We start from the raw sequence: 23,296 nt of genomic DNA on the forward strand, positions 1-23,296 counted from the left end.
TAGAAAAATTGTTAAACCTAAACTAATCATGCTATGATCCTCCTTAAGACAAGTTATGGAATTAATATGACATGCTCATGTTGTAGTGAGGTTAGAACTTGTTTTCATGCTCCATGAACTTTCGGCCACAATCATGTTTAAGGGCCTAGGAAACTTAGAATCTAACCTAATTAGGCTCATGTTGTTTCTTGAAAGAATTGCTATGAAATTTGTTTAGGGTTCTCATGCTTTTATGACACTTGAACCCTAGATTCAAGCCTTGATAAGTTTCGGCCACAATAAGTTTAAGGGCCTAGGAAACTTGGAACCTAACCTAATTATGCTCATGTTGTTTCTTGTAATAATTGCTATGAAATTTGTTTAGGGTTCTCATGCTTTTATGACACTTGAACCCTAGATTCAAGCCTTGATAAGTTTCGGCCACAATAAGTTTAAGGGCCTAGGAAACTTGGAACCTAACCTAATTATGCTCATGTTGTTCCTTGTAATAATTGCTATGAAATTTGTTTAAGGTTCTCATGCTTTTATGACACTTGAACCCTAGCTTTAAGTTTGATAAGTCTCGGCCACATCATGTTTTAAGGGCATTGGAAACTTAGAACCTAACCTAACTATGCTCATGTTGTTCCTTGAAATAATTGCTATGAAAGTTGTTTAAGGTTCTCATGTTTTTATGACACTTGAAACCTAGTTCCAAGCCTTAAGGGTTTCGGCCACAACAAGTTTAAGGGCCTAGGGAACTTAGAACTTAACCTAATTATGCTCATGATGTTTCTTGTAATAATTGCTATGAAATTTGGTTTAGGGTTCACATGCTTGAATGTTGATTTTAACCCATGGAATGCTTGATAAGATTCGGCCATGATAAGTTTATAAGGTTAGGAAACCTAGAACTTAACCTAAACATGCTCATGATGTTTTCTTATGGTATATGATATGATATTGGTTTAGGGTTCACATGCTTGTATGTTGATTTCTAACCTAAGACACAACTATATGTTTCGGCCATTATATGACATTAGGGTTAGAAATCCAAATATGATTTTCCATGTATCTCACATGCAAATGTTATATGATGTGGTAAGAACTTGCTATGTTTCTATGTTTAATTATGTGCACTTATGATCTATGTATGATGGTAACCTTTATGCTGTGCTATGTGCCCAAGTTATGCATGCTATTTATGATGAGTTGTGTGCCCAATTTATGCATGATATTTATGATGAGCTGTGTGCCCAAATTATGCATGCTATTTATGATGAGCTGTGTGCCCAAACTATGCATGTATTTATGATGTGCTGTGTGCCCAAATTGTATATACCATTATGATGAGCTGTGTGCCCAAAATTCTATATGGTTATGATATGATAAGAAATATGATGTGCATGAAATAATAAGAACCATGATATGTATGACATGCTACTTTACTTTATATGGCTTGTACCAAGGGTGGGCTCCATAAGCGCCCCGGGGTCGATGGACTAAGAAACGGGCCTCGTTAGGGATGAGCTCCTAAGTACCCCTAGGTCGATGGACTAAGAAACGGGCCTAGTATGTATGCCTTGTAGGGTTCAAGACTTGCTACCTTGGACCTACATAGGATGCGCGCATTTATGTATGTGGTACAAGCCGGGGCCCTAATCATGTTATGATTATGTTTAAGTATGTATGTAATAAGTTTTCAAAGGACATGTTGCATATATTATTGCATGAATCATGTTTTTGAAAGTCATCTCGCATAACACTTTATGATTATGTTACGATATACCATGATGCTTATGACATGTTATGTTAGGTTGAACTTTATGATTATGTTATGACATGCTATGATCATGATTATGTTATGCTAGGATGCACTTTATGATTATATCATGATATGCTATGATGCTTATGATTATGTTATGTTATGCTAGGATGAACTTTATGATCATGTTATGATATGCTATGATTATGATTATGTTATGCTAGGATGCATGTTATGATATGCCATGATACCTTACGATTATGTTACGATATGATGCTTCTATATACGATATGATGAGTTGTATTTATGCTTTATGCCTTGGAGATTTAGTTATGCTATACGGTTTTTGTGAGTAGGAAAGCATCTTACTGAGCCTTGTGTGCTCACAGCTTACTTTCCTTGTACCACAGATAAGGGCAAAGAATGGATGTACTAAGGGAGCAGCAGCAGGGGGCAAGAAGGGCGTGTGTAGTAGTGACTCGGCTAAAGAGAAAGACCTGCTTCTAGTTAATAAGAATTATGTTTTGTGTCGTTCTTTATGACTCCATGACATTTCATCATGCTCTTTAGTATCATGGTTTAAATTTATGTTAAGCATGTTATGTGACTCATATGATAAGTAGTTAGTGATGATGATTTGAAAAGTAAGGAAAAAAGTTTTAAAGAAAAAAAATTATACTATAGATAAGACTTCCGCTGTTTTAAGAAGAAATGATAAGTAACCCTCGTCAGCTTGAGTAGGAAGGGGCGGGGCGTTATAGCAGAGATAGATGGTAAGTTCCTAAAGCAATAGCAGCAACCTGTGCTCCATTGCCTACTCGTAGGTCTATCTCACCCTTCGTCAATGCCCTGCTATTTCTCAGCACTTGTACATTAGTACAAATGTGCGAAGCACATCCGGTATCTAATACCCACGATGAAGAAATAGAGTGGTTGACTTCTATAACATGTATACCTGAAGTAGAAATCTTATTTCTCTTCTTCTTAAGATCTTCCAGGTATTCTTTGGAGTTCCTCTTCCAGTGCCTTGCTTGTCGTTGATATAGGTGACAAAGATGTTCAACCATATCGTAAGCACCCATCAACTCATGTTGCTTCTGAAGCTCAGAGTTCATGGTCGCGAGCATAAGACAGGACACATCTAATGCGTCATCTTGATGCTTCTTGTAAGCATATCGGTCGGTTCGCGTGGCAGTGGCAGGAGGAGCCTCCGGAATGGGCTGCTCCAGAACGTACAGTTTACGTTCTTGGGTGAGAACTATTCTCAGGTTCCTGTACCAGTCCAGGAAATTTACTCCGTTGAGCTTGTCCTTCTTAAGGACAGAACGCAGAGAGAAGTTGTTCGTGTTTGACGTCATGGTAATCTACAACAGAAATAAATGCAGAAAAAAGTATCATATTCTTAATCATTTAATTAGGCCTTTAACTAAATGATGCTCCCACTGAATTCTATAATTCATGTGGGACAAGATCCACATCATACTAACCTTTGACTTAGCTTTGGCTAATACGCCCAAGCCTTAGTATGATCGGTAGGTAACGATTACCAATTACATCTCTATGCAACTCTTGTTTATAGGATTAATATCCGCATTTATATTAAAACTCGAGTTAGCTTTGGCTAATACACCCAAGAGTTAATATATATGTGATTTTGACCTATCTTTCCAACCGTTGGAAGAATGCCTATAGTTATACTCGATCCAACCGAGTTAACTAGGAATACTCAATCTAATTGAGTTGTACTCACCCATGCGTTGATAGGCGGGACCAAGATTGTCCCTCCGTACCCTACCAAGATAGTATGTGTTGCTCTGCTTTGGCAGATTCAACAACAACATGCGATCGAGGTAGTGGTAGGTATCACGGCATGGTAGGCATTACGAGTTGACGTGATTTAGATCTAATCTAAATGATGATGCGTATCATATACTCGATAGATCTAATCTAATCGAAGGGTGCATCATGTGCACGACTTAGATCTAATCTAATCGCTAGGCACTAATTAACTACTTAATTAAACATGCATCACATACATATAAGCAATTAATTAAATTATTTTGTGATTGTGTCATGACCCTACTACGATCTTCTCAAGCCAATGAGAAGATCGGATGGTCAACCTAAGGTCAACAGCTTCTCAAGCTCCTTCCTTTGACCACCTTGTGTTGCTCGCGCCCTCCTCGTAACTCCGTCTCGTGTGGACCTTCTACCGCTTCAAAATTTACATTACAATTTTGAAACTCGAGTTACATTCGAGTCTAAATCTAATTTACAACCAGAATATAAGAGAAAGGCACGACGCGCAGGTCGTGAATAAAATAAAAAAAATACAGCACGCACATCACATAACGGTACGCAGGCCGTATTATGAATTACAACACAAATCCAATCACATTGGGTCTTTTGGGCCATGACTATCACAAAATTAATATATAATTCTAAATTATATATTTTTTTCATAATTTTCTGTAATTTTCATAATTTTTACTATTTTATGAGTAAATTTTTTTTCGGCGGTCCCGTTTAGCGTTTTCGGGCGCAATCACGGAACGAATCCCCTTGTGGGGCCAGGGGCAGCGCCCCTACCCGGGATCTAACCATCGCGAGGGTTCCTTTGCGATCTAACAGCGCCTAAGCCCGCTGTCCCAAAAGGTTTTGGGGCGAAACATTGCCGTTTCGGAAAAACCTTCTCGGTAGTCGAAGCTTACAAGTGTCTAAACACTTGTGCTTCGCTTCTACGAGAAAAATATCCATTAAAACTATAAAAACATGAATTTATAGAAAGTTTACAGATCTATATTTTTCATAAAAATACGAATCTAAACTCGTACTCGCTTCGCACGTGGTTCTGATACCACTGTTGGGTTTTTCGGGCCGCGAAAACCGCGTTTTCGCTTCGCGGAAACCCCGAATCACCCATGCCACTGGATCTCGTGCGAAGGATAGATTTCAAAACTATGAATACGAGTTTCACACTCCAGATCTATAGTAGATAAAGAGTTATACCTTCGATGCGTGCCCTCGCAAATCCCGCTCGTCCAACGGTACGCCGGATCTCGAAGTTGTCAACGTAGACAACTCTCTAGTGATATCCACATGAACAAGAAGTGTTATCTAACACTCAATAATGGAGAAGAGAGCACCACAAGTGTGCTAGCACTTCTTGGGCACTCGGGTAGGATTTGAAAGGAAGAAAAAGAGAGGATGCAAAAAGAATCTCATACATTCAAGAAGTAGTATCCTCCTTTGTGACCTTCACTCTTTCTTATTCTCTTGGAACTCACTCAACCACCTTCATCCTTGCTTAGAACTCATGGCAACAGCAGCAAGGAGGAAGAAAGACCAAGGAAGAAGATAATAGAATGAATGCACACATCAATACACAAAACCAAAACCTCCACACTACATTAGTGTGGCCGGCCACACCTTGTAACCTCCCCATTTAATGTGGCCGGCCACATTAAATGGAATGGAATGTGTAACCTCCAAGAGGTGGCACTCCATGATGAGGTGGAGATGATGTGGCAAGGTTAGTCATGCCATGTAGGATGAGTCAACCTTCATGATGTGGCAATATCAAGTCAAACTTGATGTTTCAACTTCCATTTGGTCAAGTCAAAATTGACCAATTTTCTTCCTTGTTGAGTTAAATCCAACCTTTGATTCAAGTCAATTTCAATTTAATGAATCTCAATTCATTAATATAAATTGACTCAATGAATCAAATTTAAATTAGACTCATTCAACAATTGAATCTAATTGAGTCTAACTCAATAAGTCTAATTTGAATTAATCCGAATCCAATCCTTGGTGCATCATATGAACCTAATCCAATTGTTTCATCATATGAACCTAATCTCCATCCACTTGTTCTTTGTGTGTGACCCAATAGGTTCTTATAACGTTGGCAATGTTTCTAAACTCCTTTAGAAACATAAGCAATGAGCGGCATCTAGCAATACATCATTGCTACCCAAGTTACAAGAATGTTGAGATCCAAGATCACCTTGTGACTACTAATTGTGACTCCTCACAATATGTGACATTGTCCTTCTATCCTAGACATCTAGATTGATCAATGTGAGGCATAGACCGTGTCATCCTCTAATCAATCTAAATCTTGAACTTCAAGTAGACTCACTTAATCAAATGAGCTCAACATCTCATGTTGATTCATTTGGGCATGGCCATGCACTTCGTGGTCTAACTCTATCAAGAATACCGATGTCGCTCCCGTCATATGGGAGGGATAGATCTCATCTACATCACTCACATCCCTCTGCATAATTCGTTATATACCCAGTAATTTCCTTCATAGTCCACCCAGTTACGGGTGACGTTTGACGAAACCAAAGTACATAACTCCTTATGTAGGGAACCATGGTGACTTCAGGTCTAAGGACCAATAGTCATACTAATAGTCACATGAGAAAGTATATGACACTCATATAACGATCCATGATACTTTCTCATGGCGGGTCATTCAGTATACATTCTCCAATGCATACCCATGTGTCAACTTAATATCTCCATATCCATGACTTGTGAGATCAAGTCATCGAGTTGACCTACATGCTAGTCTTATTGCATTAACATTGTCCCTGAATGTTAATACTCAACTAGGAATGATTTAGAGTAGTGTTCCCTATATCATCTCACTATCGATTCAACCAATCGATTGATATAGGTAAGAACCTTCTACTCAAGGACGTTATTATACTTAGTTTATTTAGCACCAATACAAGTAAGTATAATAACCAAACAAATGCCTTTATTAATATAAGGCTATGATACAATAAGTCCATAATACAATCATCAAATGATTGACTTTAGGGCTCTAGCTAACAAAACCATGTGTCTACAAGAAGGTTAGTGGGAGCACTGTTATCTTTCTTATATTGTATGTAGATGACATACTTCTCATTGGAAATGATATCCCTACTCTTCAGTCAGTGAAGACTTGGCTTGGTAATTGTTTTTCATAGAAAGACTTGGGTGAAGCAGCCTATATTTTAGGTCTTAAGTGTTGATACAGTCTGACCTGGCTGTTGTTTTGATGTTGACACTGATTTAAGTTTGTATCAGATAGTGATTAAACTAAGAATGACTACTGATTGAGGTTGATCAGTTGGGAGGGAAAGTCCTGGTGAGTAAAGCCAGGCAAGGGAAATCCAGATGGGTCAAGACATCTGGTGAAAAGTCCAAGCAGGGAGCTTGGCACGGGAAAAGTCCAAGTATGGTGACTTGGCACGGAATGGTCAGAGAGGGCTCGGTAGCTCGTTCTCTGGACCGGACGAAGTCGGAGAGGGCTCGGTAGCTCGTTCTCCGGACTAGGTCAGAGAGGGCTCGGTAGCTCGTTCTCTGGACCGGACGAAGTCGGAGAGGGCTCGGTAGCTCGTTCTCCGGACTAGGTCAGAGAGGGCTCGGTAGCTCGTTCTCTGGACTAGGTCAGAGAGGGCTCGGTAGCTCGTTCTCCGGACCAGGAAGGCTCGTTCTCTGGACCGGACGAAGTCGGAGAGGGCTCGGTAGCTCGTTCTCCGGACTAGGTCAGAGAGGGCTCGGTAGCTCGTTCTCTGGACCGGACGAAGTCGGAGAGGGCTCGGTAGCTCGTTCTCCGGATTAAGTCAGAGAGAGAGTTAAGTGGACTTTCAATGGTACATTGGATCAGTCGGTAGACCGATCCAGTGACACAAGAATCTGTGGATCGGTCTGCCGACCGATCCAGTGAAACAAAGTTCCACGGATCGGTCTGATGACCGATCAGATGACACTCAGTAGCACACTGAGTGAAATCTTATCGGTCTGCAGACCGATCAGAAAACACTCAGTAGCACACTGAGTGCAATCTGATCGGTCAGGGAGACCGATCAGGAGAAGAGCCTGCAGAAGAAAGAAAGAGGTGGATCGGTCTGTGGACCGATCCACCCTCAATCTGATCGGTCTACCGACCGATCAGAGAACACTCAGTAGCACACTGAGTGCAATCTGATCGGTCAGGGAGACCGATCAGGAGAAGAGACTGCAAAGAAAGAAAAGAGGTGGATCGGTCTGTGGACCGATCCACACTCAATCTGATCGGTCACTACGACCGATCAGGCTTTTGCCTGATCGGTCCAAGGCACTGTGATCGGTCTGGTGACCGATCCAGACACTCTGATTTGCTCGTTGTATCAACGATTCCTTCACTGCTTTTGATATATCTCATTCATTTATGTGATGTAATCCTCTGTGCTGTTAGCTTTTGAGTTTGCAGGTTAACAGGTATCATTCCAAGCCTAATTTCAAATTAATTTCGTAAGAGGAATGCGACAAATGGTCTTTCTGTTGGTTTCAGCGGCGCATGGTGCATTTCAGGCATCAATGGATACTGCTGTGATCTGGCTGCGATCTGCTTGACTCCTGGGGATTGGTTCGAGCTCAGAAGACGCCAGTGTTGACTGTGATATCATTGGTGTGAGTTCAGGGAATCAGGATTGCAGCGCTGATTTGCGCAGTTTGGACCAGATTTGTGACAGAGAGATCAGGTTTTGAGAAGCAGTAAAAACAGCGAGAGGGGAACAAGAACAACAACAAGAAAGCTTGAAAAAAGTGTGTGCTGTTGTGCGAAGTTCTTGAGCTCTCGGGTGAACTGCGATCTCTGTTTTCTGCTACTAATTCTCGCGTGGTTGTAAGCATTTCCATTCTCCTTTGCCACCGAGTTTCTGTAAGTCTCGTGCTTTAAATTAGATATTTCTTGAGACTTTGTGGGAAGGTTACTCCACCTAGAAGGAGGATCTTTAGCCGGAATTCTTCCGGGGTGCGATCTACCGAAGATCAAGGAGTCGTCCACCTTACGGACACGCCGAGGAGTAGGGGCAAGTTATCCCCGAACCTCGTAAATCTGTGTATCAGTGTTTGTGTGTTTGTTTTTGTTTTGTTTTAGTTTGTTTATTCCGCTGCGCTAACTAGTGTCTGTGTAGAACTCTTTGCTTAAGTTTTTAAAGAGGCTATTCACCCCCCTCTAGCCATCTAAGATCCCAACAAGTGGTATCAGAGCCTGGTGCTCTTCATTTCGGCTTAGCAACCCAAAGAGCAAACAAGGATGGCTATGAAGGAAGGCTTCAGCACAAATCGACCACCCTACTTCGAAGGAGCAGATTTTCAATATTGGAAGGGCCGCATGGAGTATTATCTCGAGACCGACATTGCCATGTGGTTTTCCGTCAAGGAGGGTTTTACACCACCAAAAGATGAAGAAGGTAAGGAACTTGATTCGTCTAGGTGGTCTACCGAACAACTACGCAAAGCACAAGCCGATGCCAAGGCCATGGTCACCTTGCAATGTGGAATCGCCAAGGACCAACTCGTCAAGGTAGGTCCGTTCTCAAGTGCAAGAGACCTATGGAACAAACTCATCGAGCTCCAAGAGGGAACTTGAGATTCTCAGATTGCCAAGAGGGACCTATTCTTGAATCAACTCCAAAATCTAAATATGAAGGACAATGAAACGGTAAGTGAGCTTCATGGGAGATTCAAGGAGATCATCAACGGTCTACACTCGGTGGACGAACGAGTGGAGAATCGCGATCTCGTAAGGTATGCTCTAAAAACTTTTCCTAGGAATGCCTTGTGGTCATCTATGGTAGATGCCTACAAGGTATCCAAGGATCTTTCCATTGTTAAATTAGATGAATTTTTCTGTGAGATGGAACTTCATGAGCTTGCTAACAAAGGTCAAAAAGAGAAGGGTATTGCTTTGTTTGCAAGACCAAAGAGCAAGGATGGAAGAAAGAAGAAGGAAAAGAAGAAAGAAAAGGAGATTTCCTCATCCACCTCTTCCTCAGAATCCGATGATGAAAGTGGATCATCATCAAGTGAGATGGCGAATTTCGTAAGAAGAATCATGAGAAGGAGCAGGAGATACAAAGGAAAAGGTAAACCTAGTGAACAAAATATTGACAAAACTAATGTTACGTGTTATGAGTGCAGCAAAAAGGGACACTATCGAAGTGAGTGTCCAAAACTTAAGAAGAAGGAGGAACGAGCCAAAAAGAAGGAGGAAAGAGCCAAGAAGAAGAAAGCTCTCAAGGCCACTTGGGATGAGTCCTCATCAAGCTCATCGGAGGAAGAAGAGAAGATGGAAAAGAGCACACGACAATTAGCACTTATGGCAAGGGAAGTTTCGGACTCCGGAAGTGAGGGAGATTCGAGCGACGCTTCAACCGCGGCTTCATCATCGTCGGATGATGAAGAGGTAACCTCTTCTCATATAGAAAAGTGTTATAAGACTATCACTCATTTATCTACATTGCTTAAAAAGTCAAAAATAGAAAATAAATTGTTAAAAGAAGAAGTAAAAACCTTAAGGACCCTTAGGGAAGATGAGGTCGATGACCTACATCTAGAAGTCCTTGAGGATGAGAACAAGGCGTTAAAGGGTGAGGTTGAGAAACTCAAGAAAATGCTTGAGAAATTCTCAACTAGCTCTAAGACTCTAGACATGATTCTAAATGCCCAAAGGGCAGTCTACAACAAGGCCGGGCTAGGGTATCAACCCAAGGAGTCGAGTTTCATTTCTCTAATGTCTAGAACTCAACATAGTAGATCACATGTTTCTAGGGCTCATGGAACTAGGAAAGGTATGACCAAGGCATGGGTTCCTAGGTCTTTCGTTGTAGAAGCATTAGGTCCCAAGATTTAGGTACCTAAAACCTCTATCTTCCGTGTCTTGTAGGCATTGGTCGAGGGGGAGCATCTATCAACTTGGTTTGTTGATAGTGGATGCTCCAAGCACATGACCGGGGACAGATCACTGTTTTCTACCATTCAAAACAAAAATAGAGGTAATGTGTCATTTGGTAACAATGGTAGCCTTAAGATTGTAGGAGTTGGAGACATTCATATATCCGAATGTCTCCATATCAAGAATGTCCTTCTAGTCAAGGGGATGACTTTTAATCTCCTAAGTGTTAGTCAATTATGTGATACGGGTTACACAATTGAATTTCATTCAAGTCAATGTTTGGTTAAACACATTGACATACTTGACACGGTACTAGTAGGCACAAGGGTTGATAATATGTATCAAGTATCGTTTAAAAGTGCTACTAATGCTTTGATTAAGTGTTTCATGTCGAAAGAAGAAGAGTCTTGGCTATGGCATAGAAGGTTGGCACATGTAAACATGAAGAACATCCGGAAGTTGGCCAACCAAGGATTAGTGCGAGACTTACCCAGCATCAAGTACCACAAGACCAAACTATGTGATGCATGTCAAAAGGGTAAGCAAACAAAAGGTGTTCATAAAGGTAAAAGCACTGTAAGTACATCTACTGCTTTAGATTTATTGCACATGGACCTATTTGATTGCAGTAGTGTAATATCATTGAATGGAAGTAGATATTGCTTGGTAATCGTTGATGATTTTACTAGATACACATGGACCTTCTTTTTGAAACATAAGGACCAAACTATAGATATTTTTATTTCCTTTTGTAGAAGAACTGAAAATGAAAAATCTACAACAATTAAAACCATTAGAAGTGATCATGGTGGGGAATTTTAAAATCATAGGTTTCTAGAGTTTTGTCAAGAAAAGGGATATAGGCATGAGTTCTCTACTCCAAAAACCCCACAGCAAAATGGGGTTGTGGAGTGAAAGAACCGAGTACTACAAGAGGCTGCACGAAGCATGCTCAATGAGTACTCACTACCGAGCTACTTATGGGCTGAAGCTGTGAATATAGCTTGCTATGTGCAAAATCGAGTTTTAATACATAGGTTTTTAGGGAAGACTCCCCATGAACTTTGGTTTGGGAAACCGCCTACAATTAAACATCTTAGGGTGTTTGGTTGTAAGGTGTTTATCTTGAACACCAAGGATCATCTTGGGAAGTTCACGGCTAAGGCTGATCAAGGGATATTGGTCGGGTACTCTCTTACCAGCAAAACCTATCGAGTCTACAACAATAGGACTAAATTGATTGAAGAGTCCTCTGATGTAGCTTTTGAAGAGATCCCTAACTTAAATGATCAACCAAGGGATATAGGAGAAATTCAATTTGAACTTAGAAATCTAAGTTTGAATGATCAAAATGAAGAACGAGTCGAAGTTGACTCTGATGTTGATGAGCAAAGGCAACAAAGAACTCAATCTGATCCTTTGCCTGATATTGAGTCCTTGCCTGTGCCGAGTGAGACCACTCATGAGGCACCGCCAACACCAAGGCAGTCTAGGTTAGCCACTAGTCATCCCCAAGATCAAATTGTAGGAGACATCCAACAAGGGGTTAGGACTAGGTCATTCTTTAGAAATGAATCTAATGAAGTCGCATTGATTTCAGAGATTGAACAAAAAATAGTTGATGAGGCATTGCACAATCCTGATTGGATCTTAGCTATGCAAGATGAGTTAGGTCAATTTGAAAGGAGCCAAGTGTGGGACTTAGTTCCTAGACCTAAGAAGACCACCATTATTGGAACTAAATGGGTCTTCAAAAACAAGTTAAATCAGAAGGGAGAAGTTGTAAGAAACAAGGCAAGACTTGTAGCCAAGGGCTATAGTCAAGTCAAAGGTTTCGATTATGATGAGACTTATGCTCCCGTGGCACGATTAGAGTCCATTCGTTTGATGCTAGCTTTTGCTGCACATAGAGGTTTCAAACTCTATCAAATGGATGTTAAATCTGCCTTCTTAAATGGTTTTATTAAAGAAGAAGTCTATGTTGAACAACCACCGGGGTTTGTGAATACCGAAGCTCCAAACCACGTGTACAAGCTCAAGAAAGCACTTTATGGGCTTAAACAAGCACCACGAGCTTGGTACGAAAGGTTGTCAACATATTTACTAGAGAAGGGTTTTGTAAGAGGACAAATAGACCCAACACTATTTCTACGAAGAGATGGTGAAAACATATTTGTAGCCCAAGTATATGTCGATGACATAATTTGTGGCTCAAATAACAAGGGCTATTTGAATGAATTCATTTCTCACATGGAAAGTGAGTTTGAGATGAGTCTAGTAGGAGAATTGACATTCTTCCTTGGACTTGAAATCAAACAAACTCGAGATGGAATTTATGTCCATCAGACAAAATACACTCAAGAGATGCTTAGAAAATTCAATATGAGTGACTCTAAGGAAGTGTCCACTCCAATGGCGACAAACACTCGCCTTGACAATGATGAGAGTGGAAAACCAATTGATCTAACGCAATATAGAAGCATGATTGGTAGTCTTCTATATCTCACAGCTAGTCGACCGGACATACTCTTTGCTATGGGCATGTGCGCTAGGTATCAAGTCTGTGCCAAGGAATCTCACTTAATTGCAGTTAAGAGAATTCTGAGATATCTCAAAGGCACAATGAGAGTAGGACTGTGGTACCCTAGTACGGAGTCTTTTGATTTGATAGGCTATACCGATTCTGATTATGCTGGATGCAAATTGGATCGGAAAAGTACTAGTGGGGGTTGCCAATTTTTAGGTTCATCTCTAGTTAGTTGGTCGAGTCGGAAGCAACATTGTGTTACTCTCTCCACGACCGAGGCCGAATATATTGCCATGGGAGAGAGTGTATCACAGTTGTTGTGGATGATACACACCCTAGAGGATTATGGACTTTCTTATAAGGGTGTACAAGTGCTATGTGACAACATTAGCACGATCAACCTAACTAAAAATCCAGTCCATCATTCGAGGACCAAACACATAGAAGTGCGTCATCACTTCATAAGAGATCACGTAGCTAGGGGAGACATTGCACTCACATATGTTGAGTCAAAGTCAAATATAGCTGATATTTTCACCAAACCCCTTCCGGAGAATGAATTTAGTCATTTAAGGAGGGAATTGGGAATGTGTTTGGCTCCTTAGGTCCTTAGGACTTCATCATGATCATTAAGGACTATTAAAATGACAAGAGTAATTGGGACAATAATTTGGGCAACTTGGGAACATCTCACACAAACTATAAAGTTTAACAAAATATTTTTGTTTGCTAGAAATGGGGTGAGATGCTAGGATCAATCAAATTATTCAAAATGTATCATGCATCCCTTGAATAATTAGGTTGAAGAGACATAAATTGAGTATGGGGAAGGCCATTACATAATTCATGTGTATTTGGCTCCTAGATCGTACTCATATATTCCAACCAAGGAATCTTGGTTGGACTTTTGCCTAGAAATTATCTAATTATGGTTGATGGTTGATGTGTTGATTGATATGGTTGTTTGATTCATTTCATGACTTTGATTGTCAATACGATAGGTTGTTAAAGGAAATAATAGTAACTTGGATATATTTTGACAAACTTGAAACTGATTGGAATACCTTGGTTCACTATATAGTTTTATAAGGGTTTCTGAGATTGGAATTCTAAGATTCCAAATGTCTGAGTTTTTTGATTTCAAGTCTGAAACTTTCGGGCTCTAAACAAGCTCAGGCCATAAGAGTTCATTTTTTGAACACAATTGTGGGTGTTGATCCTTAGGTTCTAGGTTATGAATTTGGGAGGTTCTGAATTCTTGGCTTTTGAACTTTTCAGTATTCTCGATCGACAACGGCTCAAAAATTTCAGTTACTGAAATCAGAACTTCAGGATTATCAGACACTGATCGGTCCAGGGACCGATCAGGCCGATATCTGATCGGTCTCTATGACCGATCAGTAGAGTTCGATCGATCGGTCTGCACGTCACTAGCTACTGTTCGACCTCTGATCGGTCCGGGGACCGATCTGGAGGTTCCCTGATCGGTCTCCACGACCGATTAGGAGGCTCTGGCACGCATCCACCTCTGATCGGTCCGGGGACCGATCAGGAGATACTGGGTCGGTCTGTCGACCATTCCAGAACGAATCCATAACTCACTATTCACTAACTGATCGGTCCAAGGACCGATCAGCTCTCTATGTTCGCAGGAAGGCTACCTGATCGGTCTCCACGACCGATCAGAGGGGTTCCTGATTGGTCCCCCGGACCGATCAGACCTCTTTGGGCGTTAAAATCGATACTGATCGGACAACCGTCCGATCAGATCCCACTGTGCTCTATCCCCTCATTAACACCTCCCGACCCACTCTCTTCTCGATCTTCTTTCACGCGGAACCCTAGCCGACTCCTTCCCTAACCTCACTCTCTTCTCGTTGCACGCCGAACCCTAGACGAAGCTCTAGCCCTCAGAAGCCCTAGCCTAAAGCTAAATGGCACCAAGGTAACTCTCTACCTCTCTAGACCTTTGGCGTTTCGGTTTCATTTCTCACTGTATTACCACATTGCTGGTGGCTCCGGTGCTCACTCATTGCCCCATTTTACCACATTGTTAACCCTTAGGAAGAAAGCAGCCGGTGAGAGTTCTTCTAAGTCCCCAGCTGAGAAAACCAAGTCTCCTTCTCCCTCTCGACCCCAACCAGCTGGTTCTAGTAGATTCCCAAACCGCCATTTTGAGCAAGCATTTCAACAGCGGACATTCAAGCTGCTTCCATGTCGATCTGTGGATCGAAAGTATATGGATGAATTTTGTCCTTCTGTGTCCGAAACCCTAGCCTATTTTAAACTTGACTCGGTAGTTTACTTAGAGAGGGACATCAACCTTGACCTAGTTTCAGAGTTTTATAACAATCTTCATCAGAACAGTGATGGTGTTTATAAAACCCGAGTCGCTAAAAGACCTATCGATTTCTCCATCAGGGAATTTTTTGGGTATATAGGCTGCCGGATGTGTTCGGGGGATCTTTTTTCCATTTATCCTGATTTACCTGAATCATTACGTCCTCCACTTGATGTCTCACCTGACTCCATCTATGAGTACTTCTTCGGTCACCCTAGACCAGATGACCTGGATGAGTTGGACGTTGACTTTCCCACTTTTGCTGCCCTACGACTATCTGCCCCTGACTATATTCTTTTTAAGATAGTCATAAACTGTATTCTTCCAATCACATCCAAACCTCTTGCTGAGATCCGACCCTATCATTGTTTGATGCTTTATGGGTTACGTCGGCGTCTCGACTTTGACATAATGTCCATCATCTACTCTTCGATCATTTCATATTCTCGGCCCAGCGGCTCCACTGTTTATATGCCTTATGGGCATATACTTACTGATTGGCTCAAGACCCTTCAGGTTGATGTGTCTAAGGGTAGGGTAGTCAAAATGGTCAGGCAGGATTGCCGACTTGGGAAATGGGCATTTTCCAAGTCTGGCATCATTGGACAAAATGGGGGTGTTCAGTGGAAGGATGGGAGAGTTTTGGGTGAGTTACCACGGGGACCTCCACGACAGGTTGCTCCTCTGACGATGGAGAGGACGATCCTGATCTGCGCAGGCAGATCGCCGAGCTGGAGAGCCGTTTTTATCGGCATGATGAGATGATATCTGCTGAGCTGGATGGCTTGCGTATTCGGATAGACCAGCGCTATGATGACCTGCGCGGGCATATTGACCAGCGTTTCGATGATATGCGCAGTCATCAGGTGGTGACACAGCAGTTGCTACTCGGATGGATGGCACGCTACCCGCCTCCGCAGTCTTACCCAGGCTATCCATCCTCCAGCGTGCCGCCTCAGGATTTCACCCCTCCTGCCGATGATGGTGATGTTCCTCAGTGTGAGGATGTTGATTGATACAGTTTGTTTGTTGATTGTCTGTATTTTGGATGTTATTTGTTATTCTTTATGACTGACCTGGATGTTTGCACTTCTGATGCTACTCATGTATTTATGGTACTCAGTTTTATATTTACTTGCTCTTTATTATATTTCATTCTCTATCCGTTATTAATATGCTGTTCACTTGCATGTCTTGTTTGTCTTTTATTTCCTTATTACTGTCTTATAATACACTTAGAGGGAATTCTCAGTGATTTAAGAACCAGACAGTAAGGGTTAAGGGGGAGTTCTTTAAGTTATCTTACCTTATTCGCACCTTTTCGGTGTTTGACAAAGGGGGAGAAGATAACTAAGTTTAGATGAATGCAAATGTGAAGACCCTCACTTAGTGTTGTATCCGTCTTAGGGGGAGGATCTTGATTCCCCAAAAATTATGAAAATTTGAACAATTCTGATCTAAACTTAAATCGTGTTGTCAAACAACAAAAAGGGGGAGATTGTTAATACAGTCTGACCTGGCTGTTGTTTTGATGTTGACACTGATTTAAGTTTGTATCAGATAGTGATTAAACTAAGAATGACTACTGATCGAGGTTGATCAGTTGGGAGGGAAAGTCCTGGTGAGTAAAGCCAGGCAAGGGAAATCCAGATGGGTCAAGACATCTGGTGAAAAGTCCAAGCAGGGAGCTTGGCACGGGAAAAGTCCAAGTATGGTGACTTGGCACGGAATGGTCAGAGAGGGCTCGGTAGCTCATTCTCCGGACTAGGTCAGAGAGGGCTCGGTAGCTCGTTCTCTGGACCGGACGAAGTCGGAGAGGGCTCGGTAGCTCGTTCTCCGGACTAGGTCAGAGAGGGCTCGATAGCTCGTTCTCTGGACCGGACGAAGTCGGAGAGGGCTCGGTAGCTCTTTCTCCGGACTAGGTCAGAGAGGGCTCGGTAGCTCGTTCTCTGGACCGGACGAAGTCGGAGAGGGCTCGGTAGCTCGTTCTCCGGACTAGGTCAGAGAGGGCTCGGTAGCTCGTTCTCTGGACCGGACGAAGTCGGAGAGGGCTCAGTAGCTCGTTCTCCGGATTAAGTCAGAGAGAGAGTTAAGTGGAATTTCAATGGTACATTGGATCGGTCGGTAGACCGATCCAGTGACACAAGAATCAGTGGATCGGTCTGCCGACCGATCCAGTGAAACTAAGTTCCACGGATCGGTCTGATGACCGATCAGATGACACTCAGTAGCACACTGAGTGAAATCTGATCGGTCTGCAGACCGATCAGAAAACACTCAGTACACTGAGTGTAATCTGATCGGTCAGGGAGACCGATCAGGAGAAGAGCCTGCAGAAGAAAGAAAGAGGTGGATCGGTCTGTGGACCGATCCACACTCAATCTGATCGGTCTGCAGACCGATCAGAGAACACTCAGTAGCACACTGAGTGCAATCTGATCGGTCAGGGAGACCGATCAGGAGAAGAGCCTGCAGAAGAAAGAAAGAGGTGGATCGGTCTGTGGACCGATCCACACTCAATCTGATCGGTCACTACGACCGATCAGAATGGCCTCAGACCGATCAGACTGTTGCCTGATCGGTCCAAGGCACTGTGATCGGTCTGGTGACCGATCCACACACTCTGATTTGTTCGTTGTATCAACGATTCCTTCACTGCTTTTGATATATCTCATTCATTTATGTGATGTAATCCTCTGTGCTGTTAGCTTTTGAGTTTGCAGGTTAACAGGTATCATTCCAAGCCTAATTTCAAATTAAGTTCGTAAGAGGAATGCGACAAATGGTCTTTCTGTTGGTTTCAGCGGCGCATGGTGCATTTCAGGCATCAACGGATACTGCTGTGATCTGGCTGCGATCTGCTTGACTCCTGGGGATTGGTTCGAGCTCAGAAGACGCCAGTGTTGACTGTGATATCATTGGTGTGAGTTCAGAGAATCAGAGAAGGAGGAAAAGGGATTGGCTGCAGCGCTGATTTGCGCAGTTTGGACCAGATTTGTGACAGCAGAGATGAGGTTTTGAGAAGCAGTAAAAACAGCGAGAGGGGAACAAGAACAGAACACGAAAGAAAGCTTGAAAAAAAAGTGTGTGCTGTTGTGCGAAGTTCTTGAGCTCTCGGGTGAACTGCGATCTCTGTTTTCTTCTACTAATTCTCGCGTGGTTGTAAGCATTTCCATTCTCCTTTGCCACCGAGTTTCTGTAAGTCTCGTGCTTTAAATTAGATATTTCTTGAGACTTTATGGGAAGGTTACTCCACCTAGAAGGAGGATCATTAGCCGGAATTCTTCCGGGGTGCGATCTACCGAAGATCAAGGAGTCGTCCACCTTACGGACACGCCGAGGAGTAGGGGCAAGTTATCCCCGAACCTCGTAAATCTGTGTATCAGTGTTTGTGTGTTTGTTTTTGTTTTGTTTTAGTTTGTTTATTCCGCTGCGCTAACTAGTGTCTGTGTAGAACTCTTTGCTTAAGTTTTTAAAGAGGCTATTCACCCCCCTCTAGCCATCTAAGATCCCAACATTAAGATCTATAGAAATAGATCTAAAAGATTGCTTGGCGTAAGCCAGAGTACGTACATTGACAAGGTGCTTAAACGTTTTGCCATAGAGAATTTCAAGAAGGGATTCATGCCTATGTTACATGGTGTGAGTCTTTCGAAGACTCAATGTCCTTCTTCTAAGGTAGAAAGAGACCACATGGATCAGATTCCTTATGCATCTGCTATAGGGTCTATCATGTATGTCATGCTTTGTACTCACCCAGACGTCTCGTATGTGTTGAGCATGACGAGCAGATACCAGTCAGATTCAGGTGAAGGTCACTGGACAGCAGTCAAGAATATTTTTAAGTACTTGAGAAGGACTCAAGATTATTTCTTGATATTTGGAGGTGATGAAGAGCTTGTTGTAAAGGGTTACACCGATGCTAGCTTCCAAACTGATAAGGATGATTACAAATCATAGTCAGGTTATGTATTTTGCTTAAATGGTGGTGCTGTGAGCTGGAAGAGTTCAAAGCAGGACACAATCGCTGATTCTACAACAGAAGCCGAGTACATTGCCGCATCAGCTGCAGCAAAGGAGGCTGTTTGGATCAGGAAGTTCATTACAGAGCTTAGTGTTGTTCCTAGTATAGCGAACCCACTAGACCTCTATTGTGACAATAATGGGGCTATTGCACAAGCTAAAGAACCTCACTCTCATTAGAGATCCAAACACATACTCCGGTGATTCCATCTCATTTAACAAATCATCGATAGAGGAGATGTAAGGATATGCAGAGTCCCGATCGATGCTAACATTGCGGATCCTTTAACCAAAGCTTTGGCACAGGGAAAGCATGATGGTCACACTAAGTCAATGGGTATTCGATACCTCAGTGATTGACACTAGTGCTAGTGGAAGATTGTTAGCATTAGCCCTAGTACCAATTATGAGATGATTATAAAGGACACATTTTGTATCATATATTACTATTAATAAAAGGCAAAGGTTTTGGTTATTATATTTATTTCAGTTTAGTGCCAATTGAATAAGTATAATAATGTCCTTGGGTAGTAGGTTTTTATCAACAGTATATCAATTGGTTGAATTGATAGTGAGATATTGTAGAGAACACTACTCTTAACTATTCCTAGTCGAGAATTAATATACAAGGACAATATTAATGCGTTCAGACTAGCATGTAGGTCAACAGATGACTTGATCTCACAAGTCATGGATATGAGATATCAGGTTGACACATGGATGTATATTAGAGAATATATACTGATTGACCCGCCATGAGAATGTTTCATGGATCGTCGTATGAGTCATAAACATTCTCATGTAACTATTGGTATGAATAGTCCTTAGACCTGAAGTCACTACGGTTTCCTACATAAGGAGTTGTATACTTTGGTATCATCAAACGTCACCCATAACAGGGTTGACTATAAAGTCAATCACTGGGTATGCAATGAATTATGTGGAGGGATGTGAGTGATGTAGATGGGATCTATCCCTTCCATATGATGGAAGTGTTGGTGCAATCGACCTCCAAGGTTTTAATGTCAGACAAATATGTTTAAGTATGGAGCTTGATCTAGGGAAGTCCTAGTTGTAGGCTAGGCAAGGGAAGTCCTAGTTGTAGGCTAGGCAAGGAGAGAAATCTTGGTATATCATGGAAGGCAGGTGGATAAGTCTGGAGGACCTGATCCCTGGGTAGCCGAATACTGAGTCCTGGTGAGTGAAGCCAGGTTGAGAAAATCCTAGGGGGTGGTAACCTTAGGTAACGAGAAGTCTTGAAGGAGTGAACTCCAAGCAAGGTTGATCAGATGGTTTCAGGTCAACCGCGCGCGGTCGACCGGACCAGTAGATCTTGATAAATCTAGGTTTAGGTTTATCATTGTATTCTGTATTACTATTATTACTATTGGCTAATGTAGTATTGCAGGAAAAGTCTTAGTGGATCGTGTGATCAGACACTGAGCAGGCAAAAGTCCAAACAGGTCTGGAGGACTATGTTTGGCAGGTAAGTTGAGGTAAGCAATTGGAGGAGCGACAGTGAGGTCGAGTTCCCAAAGGGAACAACCTAAGGTCATTGATCCAACTGAAGAAAACTTGGAAGGTTTCCAAGTTGAGATCAAGACAGTTCTACTGTCTAATATTACTCATGCATAATATATTATTACTGTTCTAACCTTTGTTTTGCAGGAATATTATTTAACTCTGTTTTGCAGGTTTGGCCTGATTGGTCGACCGAACAGGAGGATCGGTCGACCGTACCAGCTTGACTCAGACCAGAGATTAGTTCAGATTAGGCAAAACAGAGTTCTGTCTGGTCAAAAGCTTAATCGGTCGACCGAACCATGGAGACTCAGCACTGGATAGCTCATCAGCAGTGATCAGCAGAAAAGGGAAAAAGGGCTGATCGATCGACCTAACCGGAGGACCGGTCAACTGATCCAATCATAATTAATTGCAGCATTAATGAAGATCTTGACTGATTTCGACGAACAAGGAAATAGACAGTTCGGTTAACCGAAAAATAGGTTCGGTCGACCGAACTATTTATGAGCATTTACTATAAAAGATCGAGCCAACTTCTATTTTTGGCGAGGAAGGAATGGAGCCGGGTTCGGTCGACCGAACAGTGGATCAGTCGACCGAATGCTCAAGGAACTTATAAAAAGTGCTCGAAGTCAGAGGCTACAAAAATACTTTTCTGATCAACTCAAGTTCTTTTCTACAAGCTGTTCGTGCTTCATCAGCTCTGCAAGTCATTCCGGTAGTACCGACCGAGCTTCGACTTTCAAATCTATTATCGGTATCTTTTATTTTATATTGCACTTAAATTCATTTAAGATAGTAGGATTGTTACTATCTTAAACATCTTTGTATCTGTACGATCTGCTTCTTTCCGAGGGTTTCGGAAAGAAGGGTTATACTGCTTTGCCCATCGGTGCGGTTAAGGACCGCGGGCCTTCGAGTAGGAGTCGAGCTAGGCTCCGAACGAAGTAAAAGACCTTGTCCCTTTTCTTATTCCCGCTGCACGACTTTGATTTCAAAAGGTTAAAGAAAAAGTTTTAAACGCGCGATATTCCCCCCCCCCCCCCCCCGCCTCTATCGCTCCAAACGATCTATTAATTGGTATCAGAGCCTTGTGAGCTCTGAAAGTTCTTAACCGATTTTCAAAGCATTTTTAAAACTTTTTCTTTTCTTTTAGAATATTTTTCTTATCTCTATTTATCTCGCATTGCTAATCCCAAGACGCAAGTCTTGGAAATTTGTTTTCTATTTTTTTTCTTGCAAGAATGACAACATCCTACCAAGAAGGAAGAAGTATCTATGAACCTCCACCGTACGATCAAGTTTATTTCAATATCTGGAGGCGAATGATGGAGTCTTTCATTGGAAGTGAAAGTTTTGACAATTGGATCGCACTGAAACAATCTTCTCGAAACTCACAAGCAAACACAAAGGTAATGGATATATTAATTAGTGTTTTGCCTAACAAAATTTTGTGTCAATTAGAAGATTACAAAAACGCGTTTGAGATGTGGACCAAATTGATCGAGCTTCACAAGATTCCGTTGAGGCTAGAAGATCAAGGCGAAAGTGAGTCCGAATCCGAATCTGAAGAGCTATCCTCAGAACCAGATCTAGAAGAACAAGACCAAATCAGCTTCATCGCTCTAGTGGCTGAGGAAGAGGCTAATGGATCTGAACCCGAGTCTGACCGAACACTTGAGCCTGAATTCGAAACGGCAATGGTCAAGGGGGAGAATCCTAATGAGGATTCAAAAGGTAATATTTTAAATACAAAATTTAGAGAACACATAACATGTTTTAATTGTAGTGAAAAGGGGCACTACAAAAATAAATGCCCGATGAACCAATTCGCACAACCGGAGGCAAAGGAGGAACCAATGCCTAGAGTCCGGAAAAGGAAGGACCACATCGAATTCTTCAAGTGCAAAAAGATGGGACACTACAAATCTCAATGTCCGGAGAGAAGACCCAAGGATTCAGGGGGAGCAATTAAGGTAAAACAATTTATGTTACATGAAAAATTGTATGATTTAGATCCTTCTTGTTTAAATTGTACTATGAATCTAAAAATGCATGAAAATCCTACCCTACTTAACAAAACTAATTTAATTAATAAAAAATTAAATATAATTAAAATTGATCAAATCAACTCAAACCTTAATCAACACCCCGATTCAGTTAATCAAAGTTTATTTATTCAAGATATTTGAATTTAAATCAAAATAATAATTATCTAGAATTAAATAACAATAAACATAATTTAACAAGAAATTTAAATAAAAATAAGAAACTAAACTATAAATCAAAGTTTAGAAAACTAGAAAAACAAAATAATGTTTTGAAAAATAAAATCAATAAATTAGAAAATATTATTAATAATTTTATCAACTCATAGAATCTAGATTTAAGTTATAAATCAAAACCAAAAGC

The sequence above is a fragment of the Zingiber officinale genome, chromosome 5A (genome assembly GCF_018446385.1).
Source record: "Zingiber officinale cultivar Zhangliang chromosome 5A, Zo_v1.1, whole genome shotgun sequence".
Lineage (NCBI taxonomy): Eukaryota > Viridiplantae > Streptophyta > Magnoliopsida > Zingiberales > Zingiberaceae > Zingiber > Zingiber officinale.